General features: G+C 44.3%; 1 protein-coding gene across 2 annotated transcripts in view; it reads right to left on the bottom strand.

Annotated features, from left to right (window-relative positions):
• The window catches only part of Kcnn2 (potassium calcium-activated channel subfamily N member 2), a 390,602-nt gene extending 378,257 nt beyond the window's left edge, over positions 1-12,345 (bottom strand). The window contains exon 1 of one of the 2 annotated variants that reach the window (XM_021214229.2): positions 11,785-12,345. The gene's annotated coding sequence lies outside the window, so the exon portion shown is untranslated. The remainder of the gene's footprint in view (positions 1-11,784) is intronic. The other variant, XM_029546834.1, reaches the window with a different exon arrangement.
• Positions 12,346-14,806: the final 2,461 nt, after the last annotated feature.

Genomic DNA, 14,806 nt, shown 5'->3' with positions numbered 1-14,806 from the left:
ATTTTTTAAGATTGTAAGATTGTCTATTATTATCTATAAGATAATAATAGATAATATCTATTATGTTTATGACAATAAACATAATAATATTAGATAATATCTATTATGTTTATGAGATTATCTCCCTGAACATTGGGATTATTTTCAGAGAGGCCTGTGAGTTCTGAATGCTGATCTCTTAGGTAGGAGTCTGTGTCTGCTTTTCCCACCTCTCATGACAGCACGAATGCGCTTATTGTCATCTTGTCACCATTCCCCCCCTTTAAACAGAATCAGCATCTTGTCTTTCTCTTATGAATTCACTCTCAAATTCCTCTGGAATCTGAATGTGGCCATTGACTCTGGAGCTGATCTTTTAGACTCAGCACGAGGGTTTGGGTTAAAACCAAATATTGCCGAAAGCTTAGCTCTGCTGGTCTTTGTCATGGGACCACTGGCCCAAACACAGCTGAGAATTAACTCATTATGAGCAAATGATCTGAACTAAAGACAGAGTGGGGAGCTTAATCTGGAGGCGTTACTCAAATGCTGATGCTCCTTCCTGTGGCCTTTGTACTGAACTAACCAGTCACCTCCCTTTTTTTAACTTGTCTCTATTAGAGAAATTTCTCCCGCCTTTTTTTTTTTTTTTTTTTTTTTTGACTCAGATGGATTTGAGTATCTTTCCTTGACAAAGGAAAAGTCTGACATAAAACAACATATTTATACTTCTGTATATAGAGCATGCCTTCCACCAAAAATGTAATAGCCAGGTCCAAAGATCTACCATTTGGTCTGGTGGGAATCCATACTCACAAAGAATATGGATTTGGACTCAGTGATCATTATGTGTGAGCCTAACCCTCATGAAAGGTTGATAAGCTGAACCCAATCATTGTCACCGTGAAACAGTGACTGTGCGGGCTTAGAGCTTGGCTTCTGGGTTTCCTGTGGGAAAGAAAGGACGTGAAGCACTCTGCATACCATCCTATCTTGCTGTGAATCTTAAATGCTTTCCGTGTTTGCATTTAAGAATGTCACTATGGAAGTAAACTGAGTGGGAAATTGATGCCACAGAAAACTGACATGTTGGTATCACTTCCATCAATGCCCTTGATCCTTCACAGGGAAAGCCATGTGAGCCACAGGAAAGGCTTGACAATATACACTGTCACCGCACAGTCCTCTTCACATACTTTAAAAGTTAGGACTACCTTCATTACCTATATAAATGACAAAATTTAAATGGGGAAAAAGTATTTCTGATAAACTAGTATGATTGAATGTTCAAAAAAAATAGGCACTGAAGTTTCCTGTATGATAAGTAGATTTTTAACTGTTTTCTATCACAACTTCTACTGTCAGGTTGGGGTTTTGCTAACACGATAACCACAGAAAGGCACTGAAATTTTAAAAGCAGTCAGCTTGTGAGATAACTAGACATGGCATAGTGTTCACACTACAAGTCATTTTCCCTACTGCAAAAGGGAAGGAAAAGCCTGCCTGGGGGAAAGCTAATGATTGTATAATCGTACAGGACAGATGTTCAGGAGGAAGGACACACTGGTGCCCAGCACCATCCCGCATGAGGAGACAGTAAAAGAAAAAATGCTTGGAGCAGAAGATGAAAGCAGAGATGTTGGAACTGGTCCTGCAAATGCCTGGAGAGAATGCTGTTCGGTGTGCTAGCAGAAAGAGAAAGGCCAGTCAAGAGTCACATTGCATTCATGTTGGGATTCATCCTTGAGCATACAGACAAAGAAATGCTGGGAACCTATACTAATATGTTCTCCCAGCCAAAGAATGTGCTTGGTACGCATCCCTCAGGATGCCACTGCAAAACCCAAAAGTACTTGAGTGAAGAATACAGAAGCCATCCATCATTCATTTTCTTGTTTCCCTCAATGTCCTCCTTTCCGTCTGTCCTAGTGGGTACTTCATCTCCTCACAGACGCCCATCTGCTCTTGGACTTCTATCATGATGCCCGAGGAGCCACTGAGAAGGCAGAGGTGGACAGATTTCACTTTCTTGGGGTCAAAGTTTATCAAGAAGAAATTAATAGCACCTTGAGTATAATCGTATGCCATTGGTTCTCAACCTTCCTAAATCTGTGACTGTAAAATACAGTTCCTCATGTTGTGGTGACCCCAACCATAACATTAATTCCTTTCTACTTTGTAACTATAATTTTGCTACTTTTATGAACTGTAATATATATATCTGATATTTGACCTCAAAGAAGTCTTAACCCACAGGTTGAGACCCACTGCCTTATGCCTTAAGCAGAGCCTCTCTAGAGAGAAGACATTGTTGATGGACATCTTTGCTTGCTTTCATTAATAATTATACTAAGGAAAATGATAATGTATAATCTTATCTTTCTAAGCTATAAGCCCCATGGAGCCCCCATTTTCCTTCTTCCTTTAAGGTAAAAAATGACAAACAAAATGTTCTTCCTTTTGATGTGGCCATTCAAAATGATCATGGTATTGTGACTGCCAACAGAGTCGAGGAATGCACTTGCCCTTCGGCCACACATTGTTCTGTAACAAATCTCCTAACGCTAAATGAGGTAAGGCAGTGACTGGGGTTCTGGGAGTATGTATGACTCCTGAGACTCAGGAAGCCTGTCTCCTGGAGCTGCTCACTGTGCCAAAGGTAGTTCTGATAGCAACTGATTAATACAGTTGGCCTGCTGTGGTTCCATGTATGGCTGGCTCTTCACAAGGCAACCTTGAGCCCCACGGCACGAAGAACTTAGCACCAGCAGACTAAATTCCCAGTCTCCATGTCACCTAACTCCTTTGTGCTGTTGAAATAAAGTCACAGCCATGATGTGATTAAAAAAGACAAAGATACGAACTGTAGCTCCCCAGCAAGAGGCAGAAAGTTGTCTTGCAGACACCAGTGGGTGCTGTTTTCAAAGACTATTTGCCACAAAGGTTTCTAAATTTATCTACAAAATTCTGAACCTCTGGGGTTGGCTCACAAGCATTTCTCTCTACAGCAAGCTCCCAAGGTCATTCCCATATGTGGACATGTTTGTAAACCTTTATCTGCCATAACTTCCAGGGAAGACATTTAGAGAAGACAAGGGTTGTCCATTGCAACACCTCAGCTACACGCTTCATCTGTCACTTTATCGTGACAGTGGTATAGTTTAAAGCACTCTGGGTCTAAAGTTTTAGGCTAGATACACACACCCAGGGGCCACAAAGGTCCCGTCCTAGGCTTGTTTCATAAGCCTCATGGGCATGCCGAGGTTTCAGTCTATCAGAAACCAAGGGATTCTAGGAATATGAGAAATTTCAATGCCGAATCCAGGATAGTGAAGGGCATACCACGACAGGGCGGCTTCACCTTCTGCTTGACTGGCCCATTTGCTGCTGAGTCTGCTTTCTGAAGTACAGCTCATCATCACTACAAGTGTCTCCTTAAGTGTCATCTAAGCCAGAGTTGTAAAATTGGGTCCAGAGACTCACAGCATCAATATCAGCTCAAAGCTTTTTAGGAATGGAAATATGGGGTTTTCCCCTGGACACTGGACCAGAACCTCCAAGAAGAATGCTCTGGAATCCAGTTTCCAGGAACCTGACTTGAAGCACGCCCACCTTGCTTTCCTTTTCTTGTCTTCCCAATCCTTCACAGGCCAAAATCAGGTTTCTGTTTGGCAATAGAGATATCAAGCAGGGAATAGGAAGGGTCAATCAATGCTTATTTTGGCCAGAGACATTTTGAAAAAGAGCAGCGGGCAGCTCAGACACTTATATGCTGATCATTATTTTGGCCTTCACTTTTGTCAATCATTTACCTCAGAGGCTGGAGGAAAAGTTTTAGGTCCACAGGAAAAACTGGAGTATGGATAAAGGAAGAGCCAAGTGCAGATATCTTCGGGAGGAAGGGCAATATTGCAGAATATCTCAAAACTGTCAATATTCAAAGCCTAGACTCAGGCCTTATGCATGGCTTGGTTATCATGATGAATTAACTGTAAAAGCCACTAAAAGCTCAATGATTCAAAAATTATGCTTAGTTGGAGTAGAGTGGTGTCCTAGTTAGTGTTTCACTGCTATGAAAAGACACCATGACCAAGGCAACTCTTATAAAGGCAAACATTTAACTGGGGCTGTCTTATACTTTTAGGTGTCCAATCCATTATCATTATAGTGGGAAGTGAGGTAGGTAGACTTGATGTTGGAGGAGCCAAGAGTTCTACATCTTGATCTGAAGAGACTTTCTGCAGGCAGACAGGAGGAAACTGATTCCACCCTGAGAGGAGCCTGAGCTTAGAAGGAGACCTCAAAGCCCATTCCCACAGGGACAATCTGCCTCTAGTAAGGCCACATCTACTCTATCAAAGTCACAAATCCTAATAGTGTTATATCCCATGGGCCAAGTATTCAAACATAGGAATCTATGGGGGCCAACCTATTTAAACCACCAGACTTTGGGAAAAGTTACTTCAGAGCAATAAAGAGTTCCATAAAGTAAATGAATGTCTTAAAATCAAAGCATTTGTTGTGAAAGTCAAAATAAAGTTTCAAAATATTTTAAATGACAAGAGGCAAGCTAACATTTAAAGAATCTGCCTGCTTATTATTATTGGATGTCTATTGATAAATTCATGTGAGCCTAATCTATACTAAGAAAATACTAAAACAAAAATAATTCTTGATATATAATACACTGTATTTACCGTTTAACTAACATCTAACTGTGTAACCCAGGATAGCCTCAAATTTGAGATATTCCTGCAGGAGCCTCCTGAATGCTGGGATTACACCATTGTGCTTATTTGTTTTTGTCAATTTAATGCAAATGAGAGACGTGCTAGAAGAGAGAACACCAATTGATAAATGACCTCCATCAGATTAGCCTGTGGGCATGTCTATGGGGCATTGTCTTGATTGGTGACTAAAGTGCCAAGTCCCAGCTCACTCCAGCTATGCCATACCTAGGCAGGTGGGCCTGGGTTGTACAAGAAAACAGGCCAAGCAAGCCATGGAGAGCAAGATAGAAGCAGCATCCATCTGTGCTCTCTGCTTTAGTTCCTACCTCCATGTTCCTTCCTCAAGTTCCTATCCTGCCTTCCCTGATGATGTACTATGACTTTTTCTGTCATGACATTTTGTCTCAGCAGCAACTGAAAGCAAAGCAGGCCACGTGCAGTTCAGACATTTTACTCATTACAGTGGGTCCCTTTGTTTAATGAACAATTCAGTATGGTTTCTTCTTCTCCAGTCAACTAGCATATAACTGAATCCTTGCATGGTGAAACAAATGGAAATGAAAATTCCCTTCTCAAAGCCCACCTCTGATAAACTATAGGTCTTTTCACAAACCTCTCCTCCAAATAATAATAATAATAATTAAAATAAAATAAAATGAAATTGCCAGTTAACCAGGTCTGTCTCTCCTTAAGAGAATGCAGTCAAATCGACTATGGTTGACTCCCCAGCTAGCCTGCTGCAGCCTGCTCAAGCTTCAGCTGCACTGTAGGCCTGGTATGAGGTAATGAGGTAATTCAACCTTTTCCCCTCCATCTGCCCTTCCATACACATAGAATCCTAAGGCAGCAAGCACACTTCCGGTGCTATCTTCCATGTAGCTGAAAAATCTAATCACATCTGAGACACACAGCTCATTTTCCTATGTTACAGAGTCACAATAAGTCCGAGATTCGCTTTCATTGGCTACATTTGAAAACACTAAAGAAATTGCATGTCTTATGTAAATAACCAGCAGGCGAGTTTAATCAATGATATATTCTATAGGAGAAGACATAAATGTTTCACAGTTAACCAACTAAAGAATGTACATATAATCCATTTAAAAAGAAGTGAATTCTACCCTTCTCTCTACCTGGATGGACAAACTTTATCAAATTCAGTGATATTAGTGTCTACTGATGTGAGACACACTAAAAACCATCATGCCTTCACCTAGGTTTGACCTCTAACGAGGAGGAAGGTGGTACTACACATCCTTCTAGAACAAATATGTTATCAGTGTGAAGTACATGGGGCACAAAGGTCCAAAGAGGGGAAACTCAACATAGCCATAACAGTAACAAGTCATAAAAGGATCTAAAGGAAACCCTGTCTCACAAGGTTTGCAGTCTAGACACCCTTGAACAAAAACAATGTGAAAAAGAAGCTGGAAAGACAGACCATGGCAGTGCCCTGCAAGAAATACCTTTGCTCAGTAAAGTTAAATTTTACTCATAAAACGTGAAGAGCAGCCTACGTATCAGAAAGTTATAAATATGAACGAGGTAACTGAAAGTGAACATGATTTGCACACTGTAAACTCACTTGTAAATACAAGGGACCATCACGATGACCTTGTGCCTATCAGTCTTCCCTGCAGGTGAGATGCTTTTATCATGGAGTCAGGGACTTGCCACACAGTGACTTCTTGAATGTTTTGTTGCAGTTGTCTATCTGCCCCTCTACTGAACTTCAAATTCCTTCAACAGAGGGACTGGGTTGTGGTCATCACTCTGTCTTTGCTTATACAAATATCTAATTCCTGTTTCTGTAATGTTGACTGAACACATTCTGAATCCTTTCTGCTTCTCAGACTCCCAGCTGACAGTGGACTACCACATGGGATAGTGTGTAAAACTGAACAGCAAACACCCATGTACTCAGGAATACTCCCCATCTGCCGATTCTGGCTACTACCCCACTCCTAGAGCTCTGGCTACATGAGAAAAGAGCTCAAGTTCTCAGAAGAAACATTCCTTTAAGTTGGGCATCAAAAGAGGCACTGAAAAACAAATGCCTTGAAAGCGGCTCATAGCTGAGCGTCATGGTGTTCTTCTGATATGTTGGGAACCACAACCTAACATCCACATCATCGTCGTTAAAAACTGGATCGGTACTACACTGGAAGCTTTGCTATTTGTGACCCACTCAGGCTAGATGTGGAACCAGACTAGAATTGCTGACTGTCTGCCATCCGCATTCTTGAGCAAGAAGGCACTGGTTGCCCTCAGCTCTGTGCAGAAAAGATACATGGGCCTGTCTCATCGGTGCTAGCAAGATGACCTCAACCTAACTATATCACTGTCTTCTGCCCACTTCTCCTTCATTTCTTCCTTTCACCATTATTGCCCACATTCCATATGCTTAGCATTGTGGTAGGCGGCAGTGAATAAAGGGCCTGACATTCATTTAAGTGAAAAAGCGAGGGGTAATTGCAATGAGACAAGTTTTGCTAGGGATGTGGCAGTGTGAAAAGGTATATGGGCCAGAGCTTAGCTGAACAGGCAGCCACTCCTTTGTCCTAGCACAGAGAGGGTACCTATTGCAAACTCATTTGCAATTGAGTGCTTCATAGCAGGCATGCCAGAGTGGGCCTGAGATAACTCCTGTGAGAAGGCCTCAGCAACCATTTTTCTAAAGATGTCACAAAAGACAACACACAGCTTAAGCTACCGTGGCCGTTCAAGTGGCTGTCCCTCGGATGGTTGCCTGGCGTCTATCACAGATGCCTGCAGTACAGTGACCTTTAAAGGAAGCCCTGAGGCTCAAATAGTACTAAGCACATTGGATCCACTGATCAGCCAGGTCTCTCTCAGCCCTGTCTTTTCCTGATGATTGTATTTTCCTTCATCCAGGGGCTTTGCTGTGTTCTGAGCTCCAGCCTTGTTTCTGCTTCATACTCAACACTCGGGACTCCCCTGGTTACTCTACCTCTTCACCACGTGGTCCCTGTGACTTCTGACTGATTTGAATGCTGCTGGGCACTCCAGTGCTAAGCCCAGGATCCACAGAGCTGCCTCCACCATTGGACTTGCTTCTGCCTACACACTATGGGGCCTCAGCCTTCAGATAAGAGCAAGGCAGGAACTTGGGACATTTCCCCCACCCGACCACCGCTGCTTATTAAGCCTTTTTTTGTCAGCCAAATATTTATTGATAAACTGTTCTCCTGTTTACTTTGCTAGAGGAAAAAGAAAAGAAAGTAGAATTTCTCTGTGTAAAGGATTTTGTGTATACACTGACATCTGTGACCTACCATGATGCAGCATGACCTTGGATTCCCACAGTTATGTCGCTTGTCCTAAATTGTTCCTGGTCCTTTTTATGATGCCCAGTACTCTATCTGACATTTGCATTCCTATTTTTTAAGCTAATATGTGTGAAATATGGTCCCCCTCCTGAATACAAAACATCTCTGCTCCTCTGTAAATACAGTCAATATGCTCGCAGTTAAACAACACAAGGAAGAAGAAAAAAAGAAACTCTAGGAATTTTCTCTGATTATTTTCTTGCCTTCTTCAACCCAAATATCTAGTCATATGAACTCTAAGATCTGAGAAGTATATTTATTTCTCTTCGAGTCTATTTTTACTTCCCTGAGTCACCATGAGGTTACCTGGGGCCAAAGAATGCAATTAGAAAGATGCATTCATCCATCCCTGCACAGCACCTAGACACTTGCTGGCAGGAGATGAGCTAGATTCCAGTGACTCCACCCTTCCTCAGGCTGAGGATCTTGGGGAGCAAATAAGCTGCAGAAACTCAGAATCCTGCTGCCATTTTCTCTCCTCCACTACTGCAGGGGCCTTCCCCTAGTCTCCATCATTGCCCATTCTTTGCAGGGAACCCAAAATGGTCCCCTACAATCTTCAACTGTCTCACTTCACCGGTTCACACTTGCTCTGTTATTCGTCCTATGCTACGTGGCTTTGTATGATTTGGCCCTAGTTCATTTCCGGTGATCTACCGGCCTGCTCTTGCTCTGGCCGCTTTCCTCTTCCATAGAAACACCCAGCTCTTTTTCACTAACTGGAGCTCAGCTAGTCTGCCTCCAGTGCCTTCTTTCTTCAGCCCTGGGTGTGCACAGAGTTGTTCTCAGTGCCTGGTTCATCTCATACTTCCATTATGTTTCCTGCATGGCCTGATGTACTTTGTTAACGGCAACTTACTTTTGGTGCTGCTTTGAGTCCACCTGCCCTTCCTGCCAAAACTCGGCTCTGAACCACTCACTTTTCTGTAACCAATAATGTTCCCTTGTTTCTCCCATCTAAGGGTGCCATAATTTCATGGTCACATTTCTCTTGGTTTCCTGTGTCATTCTGTCTTTGTATAGTCTTAAATAGTTAGGCTTTTAATCTTAGTTGTCTTTACTGTCATTTTAAAACTCATGCTATATGTGGTCTTCACACTCAATGTTTTACTTAATATCATTACATCATTAATAATAATATTGTATCATTAATAATAGGAAGACCAACAGAGTCAACTAACCTGGACCCTTGGGGCTCTTAGTGACTGAATCACCAACCAAGAAGTATACATGGGCTGGACCTAGGCATTCCTGCACATACGCAGCAGATGTGCAGCTTGGTCTTCATGTAGGCCCTGAACAACTAGAGTGGGGGCTGTCCCAAAAGCTGTTACATGTATGTTCAAGCTGGGCTGCCTTGTCTGGCCTCTCTGGGAGAGGCTGTGCCTAGTCCTGCAGATAATTGATGTACCTGGGTGGAGGGGTCCTCACCCACTCAGAGGAGAAGGAGGAAGAGTTATGGAAGGGGGTGACTGAGAGGGGCGTGCAAAATGAATAAAAAGTGAAAATAAACCAATAACATTGTTGTTGCAAGTCATTTAGTCTACCTTTTAGAAATGTTTGTGTACATATTTGTGTGTCTGTGTTCATGTATATGGGGAGCAGGGCACATAGAGGTCAGAGATTGACCTCAAGTGTATTTCCCAATCTCTCTCCACCTTTCTTCCTGAGACAAATTCTTTTCAGCAGTCAATTCAGCTTACAGGGTTGGACAGCAGACTCCTAGACATCTCACCCCTGCTTCCCCAGTGCTAGGATTACAGGTGTGCATGTTTATGCCTGGTGTTTTTACACAGGAGCTAGATTCACACTCAGGTCCTCGTGCTTTCCAAGTCGCCACTTTAACCCTGAGCCATCTCCCCAGCACCCTATTTGGTTTGGATGGCTGTATGGTACTCCCCCATGTGCTACACTGTGCTACTACTCTACCCACACCCTAGCAACAGGTACTGAGGCTCCTTCCAGGTTTTTGTTTACTGGAAACCAGACTGTAATGTATGTCTGTATGTTGGTCTCCTACTGAAAATATGTGCATTTGGATATTGGATATTTGAATGTGGCAAATGATCTACGTAGAATGAAACCCACTGGCTTTCAAAGTTGTATCTCCCTGCAGTGAGATATGAAGAGCCTGTGGACCCACCCATTCTCTTCAGTGTCTTAATACTTTTGATTTGGGGGAATCTCCGTGTGGTCTTCACTTTTGCTTGTTAGAGGTAATTACAACCAGTTCTTACATTTATCGATTTGCATTCTAAATTCTTCAAGGTTTCTCTCACTATTCTCCCTGTGGGGATAACTTCAAAGGCTTCTCTCACTATTTGCCCTGTGGGGATAACTTCAAGGCTTCTCTCACTATTCTCCCTGTGGGGGTAACTTTTAGTTTGCTTTTCTGGTTCCTCAAGTAATTTTTGTTTTCCCAGAAATGGTCTTATGGATCCCAGACTGACTTGACCATGCACTTGTGAACCTCCTGCCTTTATCTCTCAAGTGACTTAAAGGGACTTAAAGGGTGAAACCTTGGCCTTTGTGTGTCTAGGGAAATACTCTGCCATCTGGGGTGCACCTCAGCCCATACCACAGAGCTAATTTTTGGTGCATTGCACTGTTCTGTTTTCTTTATGTATCTGTTATTACCTGGAGCCCTCTAGCTTGCCCACTGATTATCATCTGTCTCCCTCAAATAGAATATGAAAATCTTGGCTGCCTCATTCATTCATCTACCTCTGGTGGCTAAGAACTACATTTAGCACAGCACTGGCACGTGAATACGGGAGGGACAGAGTCATGTGGTATACTAAGAATGCACAAGAAGAGCATTGTTCTAGAACCAGATATACTGAGTTCCAATCCAGCTTCGCCATTTACTCTGATCATGATCAAATGACTTAACACATCTATTCCTGAGTTGCTTCAACTGTAAAAAGAAGTGCTTTGTGTGATAGATATCCTGGGAGATTTAACACACATAAAGTTCTTAGAATCATGCAAATATAGCTAGTGCTTGATAAATGCAATTATTATGAAGCAAGGGTTCACATTGCCATAACCTTTCCTTGGCTTGAAGACTCAAACTAGCATGGGTCTCAAGAGTACCCACTGCCCCTTGTGATTCACATCTACTTACTTAGTCTTGCAGGTTCTGGTTCTCATAGCCAAGCAAAGGAGATAGATAAGCACGGGGGTGCAATTTATAGTCAAGAAAAGCATCCTGTCACTCGGATGCCGAGGAAGCCAATCGGAATAGGTGTCCAGGTTTACAATGAGTGGGTATCTCACAAGCCACCCCCCCTTACTCCCAATATTGCATCACACACAAAATCACCACGACACGCTTCCCTCCCTCTTTTTATTTCGGCTCATATTTTCAAAGAGAAGACAGCTAAGTTAGAAAGACAATTGGTGAGGGCACACGAGACAAGGAAAGAGAGGAGCAGAGGAATAAAGCAAGGGAGAAGAGTGGAAAGGCAAGAGGAGGGGGCACTTCAGGTCGGCCATGAAACTGATGTAAACAGTAAGATGCTGAAGCTGGAGCCAGAGGAAATCCCGCTCATACCCACACAGGGGAATACTTGCACACAGAAATGGGAAGGCTAAGTAAAAGCGGTCTAGGAAAAGACTGTGGATGACCAGAGGCCTAGGTCAGGCAGGGGAGGCAAACCTTGGGAGGCTGGCCCCATTAGAACTGTAGTCCCCAGTCAATGTCATCTCAGTTGAGAGCTTACCTCAGTCTGTAACCAGGAATCCCGCTCCATTTGAAGCAGCCCTTGCCTCAAAGTGGTAAGCTTGGCCTCGGTTAAACACGCCAGGGGGCCCAGCCCCAGTGCATTTCCACTGAGATTCCCAGCCGATTCCTCTGGAGGAACTGTTTCCATTTGAGATGGACCAGGGATCCTGGCCAGGACCAGCGGCTTCTCAGAGCCAAATTCCGTGATAGCTGGCGGACAGAGCCAAGGGGCTGCAAGGAGCCCCTGGAGGTGGGCAGCGAGCCGGGGGCGCGGCTGGGACCAGCCAGGCCCCGGCTGCCCACTGGTGAAGGTGCAAGTCCACACCTTTGAGGACAGGCTTCTGCTTGTCCCCGCTCCAGTACGACAGTGCTGAAACTGCAGGGCTCCCCAAGATGCCCCGCCACCACTGGGGGACTTCCTCCTTCCTGCGTCCTTGGCAGGCGGGAGAGCACTGGTGGGCGGGGGGGGGGGGAGACCCCCGACTGATCAGGGTTGTCGCCGACCTTGAGGCTACCGACGGGTGTACGTGCGCCAAAAATAAACGCGGGTGCGCGCACTGACACGCAGACGCACACAGACACACACACACAGACACACACACACACACACACACACACAGGCATGCATGCACGTACAGCCTCTGCTTGACACTTGCCTCCCAGAAAAAGCAATTGTTCATAAACAGCCTAAAGCACAGGGGAGGGAACCCTGTGCTAGAGACATCTTGCCCAAGACCAAATTTGGGGATGATTTTGACTTTAAGGTTTGGATTGAAGCGCCAAAAAATAAATAAATAAATAAAAGGACCCAGGACAAATTTCATGCTCTTTGCTTCGGGGGGAATGGAGAAATTAGGACCTAATTGCAGATGTGTTCACCTCAGCTTAGAAAGAGAAAGCAAACAAGGATGCGGAGCTTTTCCCACTCCTGGTCCGCAGCGAGCGCGGCGCCGTAAGGGTTAACGCCGCGCAGCCTGCTGCAGGCTTTCCCAGGCAGGGAGCGTGCGCCCGCCAGCTCCGGGGAGAGCCCGGGATCACCCGCCCGCAGAGCTCCTGGGGCGCTTCCCGCCCCGTGCTATTTATAGATCAGCTTCCAGCTGCTGCGGGGAGCTCACCCGCTAGGGCGTGTGGAGTTTGAGAGCCTTCCAGCAGCAAGGAATTTTCATAAATTCTCTGAATGGCAAAGATGTCTCTTGATTGTCGTTGTTCAGTCTGGCTACCATGTGTATTTCAGGTTAGAATTATATTCTCTCATTCTCTCTCTCTCTCTCTCTCTCTCTCTCTCTCTCTCTCTCTCTCTCTCTCTCTCTCTCTCTCACACACACACACACACACACACACACAGAGAGAGAGAGAGAGAGAGAGAGAGAGAGAGAGAGAGAGAGAGAGAGAGAGAGAAACTGAGATCCAAGAGCATTTGCAGCAACTTATGAATGCAAGCAGGTAACATGTTACTGTGAGCTGTGGGATTCCCCCTTTGTTATTGTCCTCACAGTCATGCACAATAAAAGGTACGCAGAGCGCTGAAAAATACCATCTGACTGCCTGCTATCTGAGGGCTGCAGACTCCTCTCTGCTTGCACTGAGAGCCTTGGCCAGGTACTGCCTGAGGCAAACCAAAACACCAGCAGGCCCAATTCTGGTTGTCTCTTGCAGAGCCTCAGCCCCAATAGACCAGGAAGGTAGAGAGGGTCCCCACACTTCTTCTGCATGATTTCTTATGATCGGTCAGCATAAACTAGAGCAGACTGCTGGTCTACAAGATTCTAAAGTGGCTCTTTATTCCCAAGCCCCTTCCTGCGATGATTGCTTCCTGAAAATACATAGTATCTTAGATATGAAAAGGCCTTGTTACCCCCTGGAAGCTGCAGAAGTTCAGGAAATGGCCTGTGCCCTCCCAGAAAGGGATGGCAGCATTGGGGGAAAAAAAAAGAGGAGGTTGAAAACTCCCCAAATGCATAGCAGCGATCCCTCTTCCTGTCCTCTTCCTTCCTGTCTGTAGATTTTTCTTTCAGAGCTTACTTCGGTGTATATAGCAAAAGTTTATTATTTATTTAACTGCATTTAACCAGAACGAGCCTAAACAGCAGGTTCATTAAACCTCATTAAATTACAGGCTAAGTATAAGTCCCTTTGGATTCAGTTCCCTGTCACAGTGTCTTCACCCTGTATGTTTTCCCACACCCTGGTGAAGAGAGGGTACAGAGCACCCTGTTTCTGTGTCAGGGCTGCCAGCTGGGTTCCGGGAAGCATCAGGGAGATGCTAGGGAAAGACTCTGCTGGTCCTGTTCCTCTTAGATGCTTATACAGAAGTGCCAATTTGCTTTACCATCTGTGCTTCAGTTCTCGTTTGTCCTGTGTGAGTAACAGTAATAGAAGACACTCCATGGAGTTCTTAGGAGATTAAGTGTGGGCATCTGTATGCACTGCTTCGACCACAGACTAAGAGCTCAACGAACATGAAATAGTACGGCCAACCAAATATGAGTTAAGAGTTGATGCTGATGAATTTTGCGCAAAGGACCTTTTCAATAAAATCTGTTTTGCCTATGCAAATTCAAGCTATAAGTTAGCTTTTTCACTAAGCTCAAGCAGGTTCCCCTAAAGGCATCTATGTGTAAAAATATTGCCCCTGGGCATTAGCCTGCATTCTTTTCTTCCATAGGGGGGAAAAAAACCCAGCTCCCCCAAAGGCCTTTAAAAAGTTCTACTAAGCCACACACTATACTGATGCCATTTAGAGAATTCCCCACTTACAGTGGCCTAAGGCTGTCCTGAGGAAAACACTTTGAGTTATGGACACTTCTTTATGTAGCCAGGCATAGATGTACAGTTATTCTCTAAGGACACATACAACAAAGCATCCTGTTGAAAATTCCAAAAAGCCTCCCTCTATATGCCTGCCTGTGAAGAGAGCCAATGAAGTATTTGCATAATCACGGCAATTCTCATATGCAAATGAAGGTTTGTGTTTGCAGCACCAGTCACAGCCTAGCCTCTAAGGACAGTCCCCCATGGGT

The sequence above is a fragment of the Mus pahari genome, chromosome 15 (assembly GCF_900095145.1).
Source record: "Mus pahari chromosome 15, PAHARI_EIJ_v1.1, whole genome shotgun sequence".
In the NCBI taxonomy this organism is placed as follows: Eukaryota; Metazoa; Chordata; class Mammalia; order Rodentia; family Muridae; genus Mus; species Mus pahari.
This window is presented reverse-complemented; position numbering and strand designations above follow the sequence as displayed.